The sequence below is a fragment of the Phacochoerus africanus genome, chromosome 6, assembly GCF_016906955.1.
Source record: "Phacochoerus africanus isolate WHEZ1 chromosome 6, ROS_Pafr_v1, whole genome shotgun sequence".
NCBI lineage: Eukaryota > Metazoa > Chordata > Mammalia > Artiodactyla > Suidae > Phacochoerus > Phacochoerus africanus.
The window spans coordinates 68,073,820-68,095,995 of record NC_062549.1 but is presented as its reverse complement, the minus strand read 5'-3'; the positions used below and the strand labels follow the sequence as shown (position 1 = coordinate 68,095,995).

The 22,176-nt window shown below is 39.4% G+C and overlaps 1 non-coding gene across 1 annotated transcript; it reads right to left on the bottom strand.

Moving 5' to 3' along the window:
- Positions 1 to 2,460: 2,460 nt before the first annotated feature.
- Positions 2,461 to 2,549, bottom strand: LOC125130169 (small nucleolar RNA SNORD87). The gene has a single exon (XR_007135669.1). It is a non-coding gene; the product is annotated as a small nucleolar RNA SNORD87 (small nucleolar RNA).
- Positions 2,550 to 22,176: the final 19,627 nt, after the last annotated feature.

Genomic DNA, 22,176 nt, shown 5'->3' with positions numbered 1-22,176 from the left:
ATTGTTTATTTGCAATGTGCCGATTTCTGCTGTACAGCAAAGTGACCCCGTAATTCATATATATATATTCCCTTTCTACAAGTATTTAAGACCATTTTTTTCTTACATTTGCAAACATGACAAATTTATGAGTAAATAACAGCATTTATATAACCAGAAGCCTTCAATTTAAGGACTTTTCATGCTTTGCTATATATTGACACGTCCATTGTATTGTTTTAAAAGCCTTAATTATGGGATCAGGAAAAGCCTTGGAATTTTTCCATTTTTAAACCAGGTTAAATGAAAAAAGTAATTTACATCGTATTAAGAAGCTGTAATTGGCTCTTTAAACCTAACTAGTTACAAGAAAGGTACTGAAAGGCAAAGAAACCAAATTGCAAACCTTGTCATTTTCGTTTTCTGGGTTTTTTTTTTTTTTTTTTTGGCTGCACCTGTGGCACACTGTTTCTGGGCTTCTAACTGAAACTACACCATAGCAGTGACCCAGGCTGTTGCAGTGATGACAGTTACCTAACCCTCTACACCAGAAGGGAACTCCCTGGCCTTCATTTTTGGAGGGAAAATATCTGCTCTGAAAAGGTAGGGTCACCATGAGAAAATATACTTATTTATAAAACCCCCAAATCCCTGTTTTCACTTTTAAAAGTTTTAAGACAGTTCTACTCACTAAAAGGTTAATGTCATAAAATTGCCGCCTTATTAACCAAGATACTACATCAGTTCTTGTAGAAAATGGTACTTCATGGAGCTTAACCATAAAGGTAGACAGCGCTCACTCGATACAGGACTTATTTTATTTCCTAGCCATCAACAGTATTTATTGCATATCTACTAATGCCAGAGACCATATACAGTGTTGTTTTCAAAAGGCAAATCTGTTTTTTAAAAAAATTATGTATTACAAATTGTAGACCTTATTTTGTGGCTTCTTACAGATTTGCTTTCTGTTCTCTATAGAATGAAGGCAAAACACATTTTATCAAACTGGGATCCATAAAATGGCCTCCATTTTACAATTGTGAAGTGTCAGATTCTGTTGATCAAACAAGAGAACAGTGAGGGTGGAATGATTTCAAAAGTTGCTTCTGATGGGATGTAATCATAGAGATACTGCTATACACTTTATACTGTTTGACTTACCATATTGAAATTATAACCCCGATAAAAGCAAAGAATTTGTGTACTGTGGGACTCAACAGGGGAAAAGTTAAGATTTAGCTAAATTTAAATCTTCACCTGGATAGGATTTCAGTTGTTTTCAAACTCTTATAAATTTGAAGTTTGTAACCCCTGAACAGACTGTCCAGTCACTACTCGTCTTAATCTAGCATATTATTTACCTGAACCAGGATTAGAACTTTTTTCTTCACGAATGTAAAAGCAAACCAAGAATAAAATTAAAAAATCTGTAGGTCACAGGTGAAAGCTTTACTTGTAAGGGGTAATTTATTAAGGAATTTTGGAAATCTAAACTAGTTAAAATCTGAACACCAGTTCGAACTGCATGGGTCCACAGAAAGGGAGGAGTTGTTTTTTGTTTTTTTTTCAGTACATACTACAGCATACAATTTGCAGCTGATTGAATCAGAGGATGTGGAACCTTGGATACAAAGGGCAGATGGTAAGGCTATACCTGGATTTTTTACTTCAATGAGAGTTTGTGCCTCCTTGTAGTTAGTCAACTGTGCTTGTTTTCCAGTTATCAAGACAGGTTCTGAAAGGGAGACCCTAGTATGCAATTATCTAGTACCTAGTGATTAGGACCTCTCTAGAAATCCCCTAAAGCAAGAAAGTGTATGAGAACTGGATGTACTAAAAATGTCTCCCCAGCTACCTCCCACCTGCCACTTCAGAGAGAGTCACTATCCACAGAGGAGCTAGTTATTGACAAGAATACATTATCCCTAAGGTATGTTAAAAACAAGTCTGACTAGAAACTATGAAAATGAAGCTCTTTAAAGACTTTATATACTTTAAAGATAACAGGCTTTATTGTCCCGCAATTAATAATTTGAATTTGTATTTTTCTACATAATTTATTGTGAGATGATCAATGTTAAATAAAATTATTAATTTTTCGTCATTTGCTTCATGTCTTCTTGATCAGTTCATTTTTTCTTCCGAAATGCTGTATGCCACATCTCTGGAAAAAAAAAAATCAGAAATAGTAAAAATCATTCCATTCTCAAAACACAGAGAAAATCATACAGCTGACTCACAAAGGCATTTTTAAAAGGAAATGGCCCCAGCCCTTTGGAGTTTTATCAGATAGTTTCAAGTTATCAATAAATTTGGTTATTTGACAAATCTTATTTACTTACTTGAGGCAATGAAGTATTTCTACACTAATGCTAAGGACTTGAACATTCATCTGCAGGTACCTGTATGTTGAAAAGAACATTTCACCTATTTTAATAAGAACTGCATTATATTTAAGTAATTCACATAACATGGGTTACTGGCATCTCAGTCTTGAAATTATTTCTTCAAAGTCACCCTCAGCTGGGTAAACGGCAAAAAGTAATTTGAGTCATCATTATGCCAGTTATTAAACATTTTTGGTACTGTTCAGGAATAATACCACAAACATAAAAAAGCACACAATTTAACATTATAACCTTTGGTACCTTGTAACATGCAGTTGTCCTCCTAGTGGTTTTTTTCATAGCCATCCTCTATGGCAAATTTTAGAAAACATTTATCTGAAGATGACCTTCATTCATCTTCAACTTAGGAGTTCTGTTGTGCCTAGAAATTAAATATATATCACTGTGAATTCTCAGTTGTTCTTGCATCTACTTGTTTGGAGTCTTATATGCAGTATGGTCCAGTAAGATTTTTTTCCTGTTCTTATCAGGAGCCATTAAAAAAACAAAACAATCTTCCTGACTCCAATCAACTTTTTAATAAAAACCACTAACAATAAAGACTATATAGTGGAATAATTTTCTATCTGTTGTTTAACACATATTTGAAGGAACAAAAGAATGTGCTTGCTGCTTAATTATACTTTTCTGGCAGTCAAATCTGATAAATCCAAAATTTTAAATATCTATAATGATTTGAATATATGTTAGTCCTTTTAACTATTTAGGCCCTAATAATTCCATAAATGATTTTTCCAAGCTGGAAATAGATGTATTAGCATGAGGAAAAATGGTGGCTATATTTATGATGTTCTTTACTGTGGTAGTATAGATTTTAAGACATGATGGTTCTAATGGGTAGCCAGCCATTGCTTTTCTGTCTCAGAGCTTGACAAGATGAGATGAGCCAGGTTAAAGGTTAGATATATAAAAACAAGTGTGCAGACCTCCAACTAAAAGCATATCGTGGCAGATCTAATACTATTTTGAAGCAGAGATGCATTATGTTGACATCATTACTGGACATAGTCCTGGAGAATTAAGTCCCTTATGTATTGCAAAGGGCATGATCAGGGCCACAGATCATGTCCTAAGACACCCCAGGAGGATAAATCATTGAACCAGATAGCAACTGGAAATGATTTATGAAGACATATCAAATGTCGGACCTTGCAAAACAATTTATCATTTTCAAATTTTGAAATCCTGAAATATTTCACATAATATCCAGAACCCAAATTACTGGTTATGAATAATTACAACTTGGAAAATTTCAGTTAAACATATTACTCATGGCATTTCTGACAATTACATGCAAGTCCCATTTGTGTAAAGCCTAAAACAAACAAAAAGAAAGTTTAGGGACATGTATGTATAATAAAACTGCTATCCATCCTACACCCCTCTAAAAATTGAGTCTGGGCACAAAATCCCAGATGATGGGTACCTCAGGATGGAAGGGAAGCAAATAGATGCTAATATTCCAGTTTTTTTTTTTTTTTTTGGTCTTTTGTCTTTTTAGAGCAGCAACCGAGGCTGGAGGTTCCCAGGCCAGGGGTCAAATCAGAGATGTAGTTGCTGGCCTACACCACAGCCACAGCAATGAAAGATCTGAGCTGAGTCTGCAACCTACACCACAGCTCATGGCAACGCTGAATCCTTAACCCACTGAGCAAGGCCAGGGTTCGAACCTGCGTCCTCATGGATACCAGTCAGGTTCGTTAACCACTGAGCCACAATGGGAACTCCTAATATTCCCGTTCTTAAATGCATCTTTGGGCTCCCGTGTATTTATCAATTTATCATACCTAAGGACTGATATACATTATCACATTTTTAATCAAACATTTTGTAAAATTTTTAAAAATTCCAACACTTAGCAATGAAAACATGATTCAAGCCACTTAGGCCTCAAAAAGGATGACTGACTGTAATATCAAATAGATACTACTTTAAGCCATCACATTTGCCCTATTGACAGTTAACTGCTATATTGTTTTAGATGAAACAACGTGTACTTCAAATTCTGGGGAGGAAAAAAACCCCACAGGACTATAGCAAATCTCATCGACGAGGTATTAAGGTATTCATTATAACTTGCTTTTTAACAAGCAAAAGTTCTTTCAGTCTCCCAGGTGTTGACCAATTTTTTCTGTATTATGTCCAGAAATACACATCTCTATGTAAACCCAAGCATCTAAAGGTATATATAGCAGGCATTTACAGCCTAAGCGCCTTCTAGACCGGACATACTGTTCTGCAACTTCAAAGCCACGTCTCTAGAACGTATTTACAAATGAACATCCAGGAACAAACGCCAACGATGATCCACTGTGTCAAGACCACAATTCATTGCAAGGAGGTAAACTGCTGTGTTAAATTTAAAAACCAGTTAGAGTCCAGTTAAGATTGTCTTAATATCTAAGAGCTAATCCCTCCCCCTTTTATAGAACTTTCCCTAAGGATAAATGAGCGCCCATTCCTGAATCGGTCTAGGCCACACACAAAGCTTTACTGCGGATACAAAGGGCTCCAGCCAAGGCCTAGGCGGAGCGCGAAACCACCCGCCCTACCTTCCAGCCGCCTCGGAACAAAATCACAGAGGGCCCTTAATTAGTTTGGGCTGAGAACAAGCGAAATCAGGGTTTACTACAGAGAAGGGTCAGCTAAGACTTGCAGGTAACGGTTACTCACAAAATGCGACTGAGCAGAAGGCGCGGAGGAAAGCTCAAGGCTGCGTCCACCAGAGCTGGGGAGAAGGTGGCCTCCCGGGATGACCTTGAAGCTGAGGCCACGCCGACCACTCGGCTGCACCCCGAAAGGTACCGGGGCCCGGGGCCCTGGACCCACAGAGCGGAGGGGCCCGAGGCTGATTCATGGGCTCTGGCACAGAGTCGGGTTCCCGGCAGGAAGCGGACTTAACTCCGCGGGGACCCCCGACACGAAGAGCCCGGCGACGGGCCGCAGGCACTGCCGCCCCTCGCGCAAGGCCGACGGTGACTCAGGAGCCTGTCTCCTCCAGCTACAGGCGGAAAAGTAACCGCCCCCCGGCCCACGCGGCCGCCCGCGGCGCTTGGGCGCTCTGGCGCTCCAGGCTAGCCCCGCCCCTTCCGGCCCTTGGCTCCACCCCCCACCCGGCCTCCCTGCAGCGGCGCGCCTGCCAGCTCGCTGGTTTATCCCGAGCGGCACTGCTTTCGGGGTTTCCACAGAGGATTTCAGGGCTCCTGAGGACCTCGCTGTGTGCTATTTCCTTGAATATGTAAGTGATTAATCTACCAGTTTGTAATGGATTTAAGCAAGCAGAAAACGCTCTAAAAAGAAAGAGTCCCCCATTCCCAGTTACATTCGCTTGGTCTTCTACTCCCTCACGTAGTTAAGTACTTAAAAAACTGGTGGTATAGGACACCACCCCCCCACCTTAGAGTAAGGGTAGCTGGATTCGACCTTTTAACACTCAGAAAAGAACTAGTTACCCGGAAAAAAAAGAAGCTGTTGTATGTCCCCTATATTATAACAATAGCTCTTATTACTATATTTATTGATAATAGTAGAAGGTTAAGGAAAAGCATTCATAAAGCAGTCGCTTGCCTTATTTATGAACATGTAAATTGCTATTGATTTTCATGCTTTGTGTTTTATTACACTTTTTTCTTTTGATCATGATGTATTGAGCCCTGGCTGCATAGTACTAAGCTTAGGTCTAGAGGAAACGGGGTGTTGATCTTCTTGCCAGAAAAAATGCACATGAAAGCATATAATTAAAAGATTGAATCAGTGAAAGACACGTCTCTCATTTAAACACTGTAAGTTGATGACATTTTAAATCATTTAAAAATAAAAATGGATTAACTCTGGTAAAGGCATCTAGAATTGAGCTGGGTGGCCATTATTGGGTGTGGTTTCCTACTCACTGAGAACTTGAATTTTTTGAACTGTGTCTAACTCAAGGACACCACCAGCTGCTTTCAAAACAATATGTCCTAGCAGCTGCTAGCTGCAATCTTTGAAGTTTCAAACATATCTCCCCCCCACCTTTCTCAGCTATGTGATTTTTTCAGTCCCCAAACAGTCCTTGTTTAGGAAGCACCCTTCTTGCCCCCTCAAATCCTAATTCTTGACAGACAATTTATATAATCTTATGGTTTTCTGCCTTTGTATACTTCCCCCATTTTGTAATCTGGCAGAACACAATTCAGGTGCTCCTTGGATCTGTGTGTCCTGGGCTGCAGTCCTAACATTCCCCAAATAAATGCCTCTTTATTTCAACCAGGTCTCTGTTCTTAGAATTCTTGTTTAACACTTCTAAGAAATTGATAAAAATCCAGTGCAGAATATATTTTGCCTCAAAGAAACATGATGTGAAAACCTAAACCTAGCAAAACAAATTGTGATTATAGTCCTTTTACCAAAGGATTCTTCCTTATGAGATAAACTGGAACCTGGGACCTTTTACCTGAATGCTTACACCTGGAAGAAACTTTAAGGGACTAAAAATAACCACACATGCACAGTTTAGGCAATTACAAACAATAAGATACACAAAAGCCACAAACCAGCTGCCACTTCTGAGGTGCCAGGAGCAAAAACCAAGGGCGTGGGCAGGTCATCTAAGCCATGCCTTCTGCCCAACCCACAGACCTGATGCCTGTTACCCCTTTTAATGTCCCAAGTGGCTCCTCTCCAGGAGTGAGCAAGGGCACCTGTTACTTGTTTTCACTCCCTTTTGCTGCAGAACAAGTTCCAATAAACCCTTGTCTGAAATTCTCCTCTGGCCTCTTAACAGTTTCTATTGATTAAAGAGTCCAGTAGCTGGGGTCAGTAACATTTATGTAAAGTTTTCGCTGAATGCTTTAACATGGGCTTAAAATTCTTTGTTTGGTGCCCCAAGTGGTCACTATTTCTTCTGTCAAGTAATGGCTTGGGTCTCAGCCTGCCATCGCAGATTCCTGCTGGGTATTACTTCTACAACCTAATTATCAACCTGGGAAGCCACCTCCACCAGGCTTTTACCTACAACTTGTGGGCAGATGTGGTGGGAGCCATCATTACTGATTTGGCAATGATTTCTTGGATATGACACAAAACCCAGGCAACAAAAGAAAAAAATAGATAAACTGGACTTCACCAAGATTAAAAACTTTTGTGCATCAAAAGGTACTATCAATGGATTGTCAAAGACAATCCACAGAATGGAAAAAAATATTTGCAAAGCATATATTTGATAAGGGATTAATATTCAGAACATATGAAGAACTTCTACAACTCAACAACAAAAAGTTCAACCCAGTTCAAAAATGGACAAAAACATGAATAGATACTTCTCCAAAGAAGATGCGCAAATGGCTAAAATCATATGAAAAAGATGCTCAATATAACAGACCACTAAGAAAATGTAAATCAGGAGTTCCCATAACAGCGCAGTAGGTTAAGAATCCAACTGCAGCAGCTCTGGTTGCTGTGGAGCTGCTGGTTAAATTTACACCGTGGTACATTGGATTAAGGGTCCAGCGTTGCCTCGGGTCACAGCTGTGGCTCAGATTCAGTCCCTAGCCAGGGAACTTCCATATGCTGCAGGTGCAGCCATAAAGTTAAAAAAAAGAAGAGGAGTTCCTTTTGTGGCTCAGTGGAAACTAATTCGACCAGGAACCATGAGGTTGCAGGTTCAATCCCTGGCCTCCCTCAGTGGGTTGGGGATCTGGCATTGCTGTGAGCTGTGGTGTAGGTCACAGATGTAGCTCCGATCTGGTGTTGCTGTGGCTCTGTTGTAGGCCGGTGGCTACAGCTCCAATTCGACCCCTAGCCTGGGAACCTCCATATGCTTCTGGTGCAGTCCTAAAAAGGACAAAAAGACAAAAAAAAAAAAAGATTGTAAATCAAAACTAGTTTCAAAAAATGAGATACCACCTCACACCCATTAGGATGGCTATTATTTAAAAAAACAATAAAATAACAAGTGATTGCAAAGATGTGGAGAAATTGGAACCCTTGCATCATTGCTGGTGAGAATGTGAAGTGCTGCAGCGGCTGTGGAAAACAGTTCTGTGGTTTCTCAAAAAGTGAAACATAAAATTACCCTATAATTTGCTAATTCCACTTCAATTATTTGGGTATATGCCCAAATAATTGAAAGCAGACTCAGATACTTGCACAACAATATTCATAGCAGCATTATTCACAATAGCCAAAAGTAGACATAACACAAATACCATCAATGGATGAATGGATAAACAAAATATGGTATATACCTATAATGGAGTATTAACCTTAAAAAGGAAGGAAATTCTGATATATGCCTACAAGATGGATGAACTTTAAAGACCTTATGCTAAATGAAATAAGCCAGGCAAAAAAAAGACAAATATTATATGATTACACTTACATGAGGTACTTAGAATAGGCAAATTCAAGAAGATGGAAAGTAGAATAGCAGTTCCCAGAGGCTGGGGTGAAGAGTGGGTGGGGAGTTACTGTTTAATGCGTATACCGTTTCTGTTTGGGATGATGAAAAAGTTCTGCAAATGTATAATGGTAATAGTTTGTGACTGGATTGTGAATATGCTTAATGCCATTGAATTGTACACTTAAAAATGGTTAAAATGGTAAATTTATGTTGTGTATGCTTTGCCACAATCAAAATAAAAAATACTTAAAAAGAGTCACACCTTGACATAGTTTGCCTTATCTCCTGCTTCTCCTCCTTTGCTACACAGCCACCCTGGCCTGCTTTTAGTTTTCAGAACATGTGAAATAATTCTCACATCCCCAAGGCCTTTGCTCTTGTCCGTTTTTTGAATGACTACTTTTTTAAAATCTCAGCTTCCATGTCAGTTTCTCAGTGAGGCCCCTGCCTATCTAAAGTAGGTTCACTCTAAAACATCTCCCCTTTTTGTTTGCTTCTTTAAAAAAAAAAAAAAATTACTTAATGAATTTTATTACATTCATTTGTTTCCTTTTGGAAAAAAAAAAAAGAATTTTTTTGACTTTTTGCCTTTTCTAGGGCTGCTCCCGTGGCATATGAAGGTTCCCAGGCTAGGGGTTTGATCAGAGCTGTAGCCGTCGGCCTACACCAGAGCCACAGCAACTCGGGATCCGAGCCTCGTCTTCGACCTACACCACAGCTCATGCAACACCAGATCCTTAACCCACTGAGAAAGGCCAGAGATCGAACCCGAAACCTCACGGTTCCTAGTTGGATTCATTAACCATTGAGCCACGACAGGAACTCTGTTTCCTTCTTAATCTGTAATTATACTTTAAAAAAGAAGTACATACTTTTGCTGCCCTCACTGGAATGTACAGTGTATGAGAGGAAAGACCTTGTCTGTTTTGCTCACCTTTTTATTCCTAGTACCTAATACAGGCCCTAGCACTTAATATCTACTCTATGAATAAACAAATGAATTTTTAAGTGCTCGATTTTTTCAGGATATATTAAAATTTTCAAAGTGAGATGCAGAGAGTATTTAGCAAAATCTCATTTTTTGGTTAAATAAAAAGAACACGCATCTATATGACTATACGTGAAATATTTTTGAGCAGTTACAGGAGAAACTTTACAGGGAGTAAAACTTGGGGAAAGTAATATTTTAATTTTTTATTGCATAACATTTTCTACTGCTTGGATTTTTACTTTGTGTATGCAATATTATAATTAAGTTAAACTGATAAATTACTAAAGTAGTACATTTTCTCTTCTGAATGCAAAAATAGATCATTTCTAGATTTGCCCCCAGCCCATCTTTCCTTCCTTTGTCCCTCACTGGTGTTATGACAGGTGTTTGGTATTCTTCAGCAAGGAGAACCATCTCTGGGGGTTGCTGATCTCCACGTTGCTGAAGTGAGTTAATGTTGCTCGTTGCAAATATAACTAAAACCGCTTCAGTGGAAAAGTTTCATGATTTAAATATGATACAGCAGTTTATCAAAGGTAACTTTAAAAAAATAGCTATTTTTTTGATAGTGTAATAAGATTATGGAATTACCTTCATGGTGCAGTGGAAACAAATCTGATTAGAGTCCATGAGGATTCGGGTTTGATCCCTGGCCTCACTCAGTGGGTCGGGGATCCGGTGTTGTTGTGAGCCCTGGTGTAGGTTGCAGACCTGGGTCGGATGCTGCTGTTGCTGTGGCTGTGGTGTAGGCCGGCAGCTGTAGCTCCAAATCAGCCCTAGCTTGGGAGCTTCCATTTGCCGTGAGTATGGTTCTAAAAAGCAAAAAAAAAAAAAAAAAAAAAATCCAAAAAACAGAAACGAAAAAGATTATCTTAGAAAGTTTATGGTTGGTAAATAGACATATATATGTGGATTCAGGGCTTATAGTATATTCTTTTTCCCCCTCATTTTTAAAAGTTTTGGTGAAATACCATTGATTTACAATGTAATTTCTGCTATACAACAAAGTGATTCAGTTATACATATATCCATTCTTTTACAAATCCTTTTCCCATATAGGTGATCACAGAATGTTGGGTAGAATTCCCTGTGTTATACAGCAGGTCCCTGTTGACCATCTATTCCATATACAATAATGTGCCTGTGCCAGTCCCAAATTCCCTATCCATTCCTCCCCCAGCCTGTCCCCTTTGGTAACCATAAGTTTTCTTTTAAAACAAAAAAAATTTTTTTTCTTTTGTCTTTTTAGGGCTGCACCCACAGCATATGGAAGTTCCAAGGCTAGGGGGTCGAATTGAAACTGTTGCCGCTGGCCTACACCAGAGCAACAGCAACGCCAGATCTAAGCCGTGTCTGTGACCTACACCATAGCTCAAGGCAACGCCAGGTCCTTAACCCACTGAGCAAGGCCAAAAACCTCATGGTTCCTAGTCGATTCATTTCAGCTGCGCCACAATGGGAACTCCACTGTTTGCTTTTTTGATACTGATCTGCATGAGTTGTTTGGGTATTTTGGAGATTAATCCCTTTTCAGTCTCTTTGTTCGCAAATATTTCCCCTCATTCTGTAGGTTGTGTTTTCATTATTTATGATTCATTTTGCTATGCAAAACTTTTGTTTAATTAGGTATCATTTGTTTATTTTTAATTTTCATTGCATGAGGAGATGGATCCAAAAGGATATTTCTGCAGTTTATATCGAAGAATGTTTGCCTCTCTTTTCCTCCAAGAGTTTTATAGTATCTGGCTTTATATTTAGGTCTTTAATCCATTTTGACCTTTGAGTTTATTTGTGTGTGTGGTGTTAGTGTTCTTAGTGTTCTGATTTCATGCTTTTGCATGTAGCTGCCTGGTTTTCCCAGCACCAGTTATTGTAGAAACTGCATTGTGTATTCTTGCCTGTTTTTCATAGATAAGTCAACTATAAGTGCATGGGTTTATTTCTGGGCTTTCTATCCTGTTCCATTAATTTATATTTCTGTTTTTGTGACTGTAGCTTTGTAGTATAGTCAAGGAGCCTGATTACTCCAGCTGCATTTTTCTTTCTCAGGATTGCTTTAGCTATTTGGGAGTCTTTTATATCTCCATAGAAATTTAAAAATTTGTTCTAGTTCTTTGGGATATTTTCTTATCAGCCATCAGAATCTATGGTGTGTACTTACACATGTAAATCTCATTAGTAAATTTATACAGTTGGCCTTCAGTCCTTATTCATATTAGTGAATGACTTGAAGAACCTTCTAGTTCCCCCCAGTGTTTGCAGCTGAAATTGAGGTTGGAACTGGAAGGAAGTTGGCTATAATAACCATCTGCTTGTGCTTTCCCTTGCTCAATGGTAAGCATGTCAGAATAGAGTTACGCGAGAGAAATGTAAATGACCCTAGTCATAAATGCATGACTTTCACATATATGATCCTTTTACCTCAGGCAAGATTATTTTTAAACATAATATTGACATTAAGATAATCATAGCATTTATACCTCTCGTCAAGGTTAAAGCTCTAAATCTGTGAAAGATATATTAAATTGTCAGAAAATAGGGCACTGATCTCAATGAAAGTTGATTCTTAAACACTTGAAGTACATGAACTTTACTGAGATAATTTTAGTGAAAATTACCTAAATTACTTATGATTTCTGCCCGGATCTAAAATAATGAGTGGCTTTAATTGTCTATGTGAGACTCTAGGGTTTTCCTTTACTGTTTAAAAATTAAACTTTTATGTTAAAAGAAACCTTGCAAACAACTACTTAAATCCTATGACAAATTCTGAATGTAATGGAACATTATTAAAATTATTCAAGCTGACCAGTGGGACCTGAGGGGAAGTCTGCTAGGGACTTTAGGGAAGGTTTTCTGATTTGATGAAAAGACATATGTGGAAAGAAACAGCTCTTCTTCCCCTAGATACCATCACCGGTGAAATAATTCCTGGCATCACTGCAGTCATCTTGTTAAATCAGGGGAACTTCCGATAATGGCAAAGTGGGAAAGGAAGGACCCAAGCAACTTAAACATAAAATAGTCAACAAGTTAAGCAGCTACTCCAGCTTCTTGCTGTATGGAAAAATACATTTTTCTTACTGTTTAAAAAAACTAAGAATGATTACACAGAGAATATAGAAGTAATTGAAACATTCAAACTAAGGTTAAAGTATATTACCATACCTCAGTGACGATCTAATACAAATCATATCCTGAAATTAACACCCCATTAAACTTAAATACAGTGTAGATTCTAAGGTTTTTTTTTTCCCTACAATGTCTCCTTGTACTTATGCATGAGTTTCTCTATACCGGTTATATACCAGTTATATTCTGGTAAAAAGGATCTCTCTCTCAAAAAACAAAAACAAAAGCAAAAGCAACCCCCCCCAAACAAAACCCTGATTTGTAGCATTTGCAGATATCCATGGTATAAATACACACATCATGGTGATTTCAAGCTACTAAGAACTGGTTCACAAGGTCCCCAAATACTTGAATGATTAACAGGTAGCTTTCACAGAACACTATTGTCACTAGAAGCTGAATTGCTGGGTTGAAGGACTGAAGGATAATTGCCTCTTCATATTTAATATAGTCAAATTACTTTTCCAAGTAGTTGTACTACATCTGTGTGAAAACTTGCTGTTTTCAGAATTTTAACATTTTTGTCAATCTAATAAATACAAAATGGGATTATCTTAATTTGCATTTGCCAAGAGATTGAAAAGATAACTCAGGAATGTTTTGTTTTTCCTTCAAATTATTTTTCATGTTTTTAGTCATTTAGATTTGCTCTTCTGTCAATCATAGTCTTCATAGCTTTGCCCAGTTTTTTATTGGAGTATCTCTAATTTTAAGAAATTATTTATGGAATTTCTTCATATTTTCTGGATACTAATTTTGTCAGTTAACAGTTGCATACATTGCAAATAACTTTTCCCAGTCTCTTTAATTTTTTTTTATTGTAGTTATGGTGTCTTGTTGTTTGGAAGTCTGTACTCTTCTCTCTGCTTAGGAACAGTCCCTAATACCCACACCTCTGCATTTCTGTGCAAGATTTCTGGCTACTCTTAAATCCAGATCCTTTAATGTACCTTTGAAGGTCCCCTTTGATTTGAAAATTGAGAATAACATAGTACTTACTCCTACGATTTTTTTGAGGGTTAAATGAGGTAATACATGTGAAACATCCATCCCCCTTCCCCACATACTTTCTTTCTGGGCAGCATGCTCTTCTCACTTGCTCTTTCCTGTGCTGAATACTCTTCTTGTCCCTCTTTGCCTTCCTGGAAAGCCTTCCTTGATTTCTTAAGCCTGGGTTGTGCTCCGTAGCAGAGACTCTTGTTGCCATCCCCAGCCTTCCTTGATGGTAGAACCCTGATTTTGCTTGTGTTTTCGTGCCTGGTCCTAGAACTCAGCCTGTGTTTTCAGTCTGTTTGCCTGCTTCCCTGCCTGCTGGGGTAGATGCCAGGAACTGGCTCACTCAGTATTTATTCCAGCCACCTTTTATTTGTTTTTCTGTACTTCAGAGGATGAAAAGCTACATATTGTATCTTCCAAAACTCTTTTGCAGCTAGGATTCTGGATGTGAATTAGGTCCTGCCCATCCAGTACATTTGTGCAAAACCTGAATTCTCAATGGTGTGAGGCATCCTTCGTGCTGACACATATGCAGCAGAGGGCACAGACTTCCTGAGTCAGTCACTGCAGGGGCAGCTTCCCCTGGGCCAGCAGTGTCCAGATCATGGGCAAGAGTATCAGCTGCGTTGGCAGCCCAGATCCATGGAATGACTTGTTCCTGTATATCCAGCCTGAGTTTGTTTCATCACAGTGATTCTGTAAATCACTCATACCCTTTAATAAGCCCTCTTCCTTTGAAACTAACTAGAGCAGATGCCACAACCAAACCCAGGTTGATATACCTTCCTTACACCTGGGGGTGACCTTGTGACCCACTTCTGGCAAAGGAGAAATAAATAGAACACTTGGTCCCTGACAATTTTACAGAGCCATCTTACCAGTTCTGGACTGCTTACTTGTAGATTTCTTTTACTTGAGAGAATAAAGTCTTAATTTATTTAAGCCAGTATTGTTCGGTCTTTCTTTCTTTTTTTTTTTTTCTTTTGTCTTTCTAGGGCCACACCCACAGCATATGGAGGTTCCCAGGCTAGGGGTCGAATCAGAGCTGTAGCTGGCACCGGCCTACGCCAGAGCCTCAGCAACGCAGGATCTGAGCTGCATCTTCAACCTACACCATAGCTCACGGCAATGCTGGATCCTTAACCCACTGAGTGAGGCCAGGGATCGAACCCACAACCTCATGGTTCCTAGTCGGATTCGTTAACCACTGAGCCACGACGGGAACTCCAGTTCGGTCTTTCTTATTTGCAGCTGAATGCAATTCCTAAGTGGTATAGTAAGCAATGAACAATGCATGCCATAGTATTAAGAAAATATTTGTGGATCAACTGATGATTGATGAACAGAAGCACTGAAGCATGAAATAGCTGTGTGTGTGTGTGCACTACAACTGAAAGTGTAAAATAGGCTGTGGTGGAGGACAGCGGTCAGTGATATAGGTAGTGGTTTCATAGACCAAGTCAAGGGGTTAGACCTGCTCTTACGTGATGAATTTGAGCAAGTACCTTACATCCTCAGGTCTGCATTTTTGATAGATTATTTGAATGCAGCTAATACTGAAGGCAGTGAAAACTGCTAAGTATGCAGATTGGGAGGTGAAAGATGATGAATACTTGCAATAATTATTGCATACTTTTGAGAATGTAAGTATATCATTAGGGAAGTTCTTTAATGTGGAATTGCTAAGTCAGAATGTGTACACTTGAGAAATATTGCCAAGCTGTATTTAAAAAGCTCATAGTCTAGTGGTGCTATGATCCTCATTTTCCCACCTACATCAGAGCAGGCATTTTACATTTTCATCATTCTTTATTTTCCTCCACATTCTCCATTTAATATTATCTGAAAGAGAAAAAAAGGATAAAAACTACAAAAATTAATTTTACTGATTGATTGATTGTCTTTTTAGGGCCGTACTTGCAGCATATGGAGGTTCCCAGGCTAGGGGTCAAATCTGAGCTGCAGCTGCCAGCCTACACCACAGCCACAGCAATGCAGGATCCCAGCCATATGTGCAACCTACACCACAGCTCATGGCAACACTAGATCCTTAACCCATCGATTGGGGCCAGGGATTGAACCTGCATTCTCATGTATTCTAGTCGGATTTGTTACTGCTGAGCCAAAACAAGCACTCCACAAAGATTAATTTTAATCAGAAACATGCATGCTCAAGTATTATGGTTAAAACAAGTTAACTCCAGTATGCCAGAAAAATTAGTCGTCTTCACTTCTCCTCTGAGTCCAATTAACCATATTTCCCCTCCAATTGTATTGAGATATAACTGACATGCTGTATAAGCTTAAAGGGTACAACATAATGATTTGATATATATCAAGATGATTACCACAAGTTTAGTTAATACTCATCAACTCACAGTTAGATTTTTTTCTTGTGATAAGAGCTTTTAAGATCTACTCTCTTAGGAGTTCCCGTCGTGGCTCAGCAGTTAGTGAACCCGACTAGTATCCATAAGGATGAGGGTTAGATCCCTGGCCTCGCTCAGCGAGTTAAGGATCCTGCATTGCCGTGAGCTGTGATGTAGGTTGCAGACACGGCTCAGATCCCAAGTTCCTGTGGCTTTGGCATAGGCTGGTGGCTACAGCTCCAATTGGACCGCTAGCCTGGGAACCTCCAAATGCCGTGAGTGTGGCCCCCAAAAGACAAAAAGACCAAAAAAAAATCTACTTACTCTCTTAGCAAGTTTTAAATATACAATACAGTATTATTAATTATACTCACCATGCTGTATATTACATCCCCAGGATGTAATTTTTTTTTGTTATTTTATAATTGGGTAGTCTATTTTATTCGGATAGGTAAAAATGTTATTTCATTGCTTTTTTAATTTATATTTCTTACTATAGATGAGTTTATATCTTTTTACAAGTATATTGGAAGGAAGTTACTACTATGACTATCATGTATTGTGACTTTTCCCTAGGGATTTTTGTTTTGTTTGCTTTTTCACCTGTTTATAGTTTTTCTTTCTTTCTTTCTTTCTTTCTCTTTTCTTTCTTTCTTCTTCGTTCTTTCTTTCGTCTTCTTCCGTTGTCGCTTCTTCCTTCCTTCCTTACCTCCTGTCACAGGAAGAATACTTCCTTCATGCCGTGATGCGGGCTGGTCTTCTTTCTTTCTATCGCTTCTCGTCTTAGCGCTCTCTCTTATCTCTCTGTCTATCTCTTTCTCTCTCTCTCCTCCCATCCCTTTCCTTCCTCCCTCCCTCCCTTCCTTCCTTCCTTCCTTCTTCTCACCTGCTGCATGTGGAAGTTCCCAGGCTAGGGGTCGAATTGGAGCTATAGCTGCTGACCTATGCCACAGCCATAGCAAGGCCAGATCTGAGCCGAGTCTTCAACCTACACCACAGCTCATGGCAATGCCGGATCCTTAACCCACTAAGCAAGGCCAGGGATTTCCACTGCGCCACAATGGGAACTCCCCTTTTTTTTTTTAAAGATTTTTTTTTCCCATCATAGCTGGTTTACATTGTTCTGTCAATTTTCTACTGTACAGGAAGATGACCCAGTCACACATAAATATATACATTCTTTTTCTCACATTGTCATGCTCCATCATAAGTGACTAGATATAGTTCCCATTGCTACACAGCATGATCTCATTGCTTATCCATTCCAAAAGCAATAGTTTGCATCTATTAACCCAAAATTCCCAGTCCATCTCACTCCTTCCCCTTCCCCCTTTGGCAACCACAAGTCTGTTCTCCAAGTCCATGATTTTCTTTTCTGTGGAAAGCTTCATTTGTGTCATATATTGGATTCCAGATATAAGTGATATCCTATGGTATTTGTCTTTCCCTTTCTGACTTAACTTAGTATGAGTCTCAAGTTCCATCTGTGTTGCCGCAAATGGCATTATTTTGTTCTTTTTTTGCCTTAGTATATGTTTTTTTTCTTTTGTTTTATGTATTCTTTTTTTTTTTTTTTTTTTTCTTTCTAAGCCTGCACCTGTGGCTTATGGAAGTTCCCAGGCTAGGAGTCCAGTGGAGCTGTAGCTGCCAGTCTACACCACAGCCATAGCAATGCCAGATCTGAGCTGCATCTGTGACCTATGCCATAGCTCACGGCAACACCAGATCCTTTAACCCACTGAATGAGGCCAGGGATTGGACCCGAATCCTCATGGGTTCACTACCGCTGAGCCACAACAGGAATTCCCACGAATTCCTTTTTTTGTAGTTGAAATCACCAGCTTTTCCATTGTGGCCTCTTATATTTTTGTGTCACACTTCACCTTGCCATCTTCAACCCTTTGTCTAATGTCTGAGCAGCCAGAGAAGACAAACCTGACTTGTGTTGAGCTGCCTACATGTACTTTCTTAGCAGCAGTTTCATGTCAACTTTGTGAGCAGAGGGGGAGGGAGAAAAGGCAGGGAAGTTTGTTGAGGGTAAGCACTGAGCCTGGTGCAGTGAGAGACATGCAGCAAAGAGGGATGTTTTCCAACCAGACCTGGGGTAGCAAACTGCAGCATCCAGGCAGCTCACAGAGCAAGCAGTGTAGCAGGGCACATAGGAACCCATCTCAGAACCAGGCTGCTTGATCTGAGTCCTGGCCCTGCCCCTCACTAGCTGGGCAACCCTGGGCAAGCTTCTCATACTCCATGAATTTTTCTCTTCAAGAAGACTAGCCCTGATCTCCATTTCCTGGCTGCCCTGTGATTCCCAAACCTGCCCGAGGCAGATGCCAGCAGAGACTTAGGTCTACACTGTGGCCTTTCTCTGTGTCTGTCCTTTGACCTGATTCCCTTCCCTTTCTCTTACCACTTAGAGTAAAATTCTCAGATGCCTTGTAAGAGCACACATTTAAAGTTTTTAAATTGAGTAATTTCAGAACTTACTTGAAAATAAGAATGTTTAAAATCAATTCTTATTTAGACTTCACATTGTTTTAAATGGCCCCCATTTTCCAATGGCCATAAAAACAAGTGATTTAAGTCCATCTCCAGACTTCCCCATAGACATACTTCTTGGTCCTGAGAGGGCAGGAATGCATGAATTTCTTCAGGAACATTCATGTGCTCAGGAAATGACTATTGACATAATCTTTAAGCCTAATAGTTAAGATTATTCTTCAATTTATAATTTAAAAGCTTCTGACAGCTAAATGCTCTGGTATAATTTATAATGAAAGAGTTTGACTGAGGTATATGTCACTGAGCTGGTTTCTCTTATGAGTTGAAACTAAGACTTGTGTAAACATAAGGGAAGCCTTTCCCAGGTTTTAGTTAGGCAAGAATATTTAACGCCATTCATTTCTAATTGTGCTGTAGTACCATCTGTGTGGTACTCAGCGTTTACAGGAAGCAAACCTATAGAGTTTAAGGGACACTTATTTTTTTCAGTAAAACGGCCACATATAAGACCACCAGCTACCAGTATATAACAAAATGAAAGTACTTATTAATTTTTTTGATATACAATTTTATAATATTCCCCTAGAGTTCCTTTTAAAAATTTGAAATCTTAGCTTTTGTATATTTTAAAAGTTACAATAACAACAAAAACAAAACTAGAAAATCAAAAGTGTGAACCATGGAGAAAGATAGCAATAATATACTACTGGTTGTAGGTCCTACATCCTCCAGCAGTGATTTAAAGAAAAATTGTCACCAGCTTAAGACAGAATCTGCCAGTGCTAGAAGTCAAAAATCACAGCTTTTCAAATAAAATGCACAATTGATATCATTTGCAGTAGTCTATTCAGAGTTGGGAAAGAGTGTTTTAATTAAACCATCCTCTCAAAATAAGGTGTCTAATATATGAATTTGGATCAGAAGCAATCTGTTTGATTTATAATTTCCTCTCCCTGGCAGCCAAGGATACAATTTTATAGAGAGCCAAGCAAGCAACTTGTCTTAAATGAAGCCAGATAGAATTCATGTGTTGATTTATAAGGGAGTCATATGGCCACTGCAGATGTTTTGTCTGTATTGGATTATTGCCTTAGAATGGCAATATGATACATCGAGGATTAAATAAAAAGATTAAACAGTGTGCTGGAAAATATAGATAGAATCACCTACTCCCCTATAAAAAAATCCCCAAAAAACTAACAGGCCAATCCCCCCCCAAAAAACCCAAAAGAGATCTTACTAGAGCTTGAATACTTTCTCTTTGATAATAACTGTTTAATTGGTTTCATGAATATAAAATGAAGGGGGGAAAGTATTGAATAATTACCCTCGAAAACAATTCCAAATAAAGTAATTACCATGCATTTCGATGAGTTCAATCAGCATTTATTTTCCTTTCACACAGCTTCGTCTAAGTTTAAATAAAGTCTCTATGAATAGATAAGAAAATTACTGTTTAGGGGAGTATCCATTGTGACTTGGCGGGTTACAAACCCGAGTGGTATCCATGAAGATGCAGGTTCCATCCCTGGCCTCACGCAGTGGGTTAAGGATCAGGTGATGTCGTGTTAAGGATCAGGTGATGTCGTGAGCTGTGGTGTAGGTTGCAAACGTGGTTCAGATCCTGCGTTGCTGTGGCTGTGGTGTAGGCTGGCAGCTGCAGCTCCAATTTGACCCCTAGCCTGGGAACTTCCATGTGCCTCAGGTGTGGCCCTAAAAAGGAAAAAAAAAAAAAAAAGAAAGGAAAAGAAAATTACTGTTTAGGATAACTGTAATTCTGCAGATTGAAGTAGCTGGGTCAAAAAAGCCCTATAAAGGAGTTCCTGTTATGGTGCAGCTCAGGATAAGTCGAAGATGTGGTTCAGAATCAATTCCTGGCCTGAGATCTTCCATATGCCCTGAGTGGGTGTGGCCAAAAAAGGGAAAAAGAAGCATTATAAAAATGCAAAACCGGTCTTTTTATCACCAAGTAATGTGTGGAACAGATATTCTTACCTTGTACTCTATCCCAAACCACCTCCACTTGGAACTTACTTTGTTTTATTAAGTTAAAAATTTTTTTAATTTTTATTCAAGTATATAGTTGATTTGCAGTGTTGTACCAATTTCTGCTGTACAGCCAAGTGACTTAGTCATACATATATGCATTCTTTTTTTTTTTTTTTGCTTTTTAGGGCCACACCCACAGCATATGGAGGTTCCCAGGCTAGGGGTCAAATCAGAGCTGCTACTGTCAGCCACAGCCACAGCCACGCCAGATCCGAGCTGCATCTGTGACCTACACCACAGCTCATGGCAACACCTGATGCTTAACTCATTGAGTGAGGGCAGGGATTGAACCCGCATCTTCATGAATCCTAGTTGGGTTTGTTAACCGCTGAGCCACAAGGGGAACACCCCATTCTTTTTTTATATTATTTTCTGTCATGATCTTTCCCAGGAGATTGGATATAGTTTCCTGGGCTATACAGTAGGACCTCATTGCTTATCCATTCTTTTTTTTTTTTTTTTTTTGATCTTTTTGTCTTTTTGCCATTTCTTCGGCCGCTCCTGCATATGGAGGTTCCCAGGCTAGGGGTCGAATCGGAGCTGTAGCCGCCGGCCTACGCCAGAGCCACAGCAACGCAGGATCCGAGCCGCGTCTGCAACCTACACCACAGCTCACGGCAACGCTGGATCGTTAACCCACCGAGCAAGGGCAGGGACTGAACCCGCAACCTCATGGTTCCTAGTCGGATTTGTTAACCACTGCGCCACGACGGGAACTCCATCCATGCTAAATGTAATTGTTTGCATCTACTACCCCCAACCTCCCAGTCCATCCCATTCCCTCCACCCTGGCAACTACAAGTCTGTTCTCTATGTCTGTGAGTCTGTTTCTGTTCTGTAGATAGGTTCCTTTGTGCCATATGTTAGATTCTACATATAAGTGATATCATATTGTATTTGTCTTTCTCTTTCTTCACTTAGTATGAGAATATCTAGTTACATCCATATTGCTGCAGATGGCATCATTTTTTCTTTTAATGGCTGAGTAGTATTCCATTGTGTATATATACCACATCTTCTTAGTCCAGTCATTTGCTGATGGACATTTAGGTTGTTTCCATGTCTTGGCTATTGTGAATAGTGCTGCCATGAACATTGGGGTGCATGAATCCTTTTTTTTTTTTTTTTTTTTTGCTTCTTAGGTCCACACCCATAGCATATGGAAGTTCCCAGGCTAGGAGTGGAACTGGAGCTGGAGCTGCTGGCCTATGCCACAGCCACAGCAACATGAGATCTGAGCCATGTCTGCAACCTACACCATAGCTCATGGCAACACCAGATGCTTAACCCACTGCATGAGGCCAGGGATTGAACCAACATCCTCATGGATACTAGTTGAATTTGTTTCTGCTGCACCACAACAGGAAC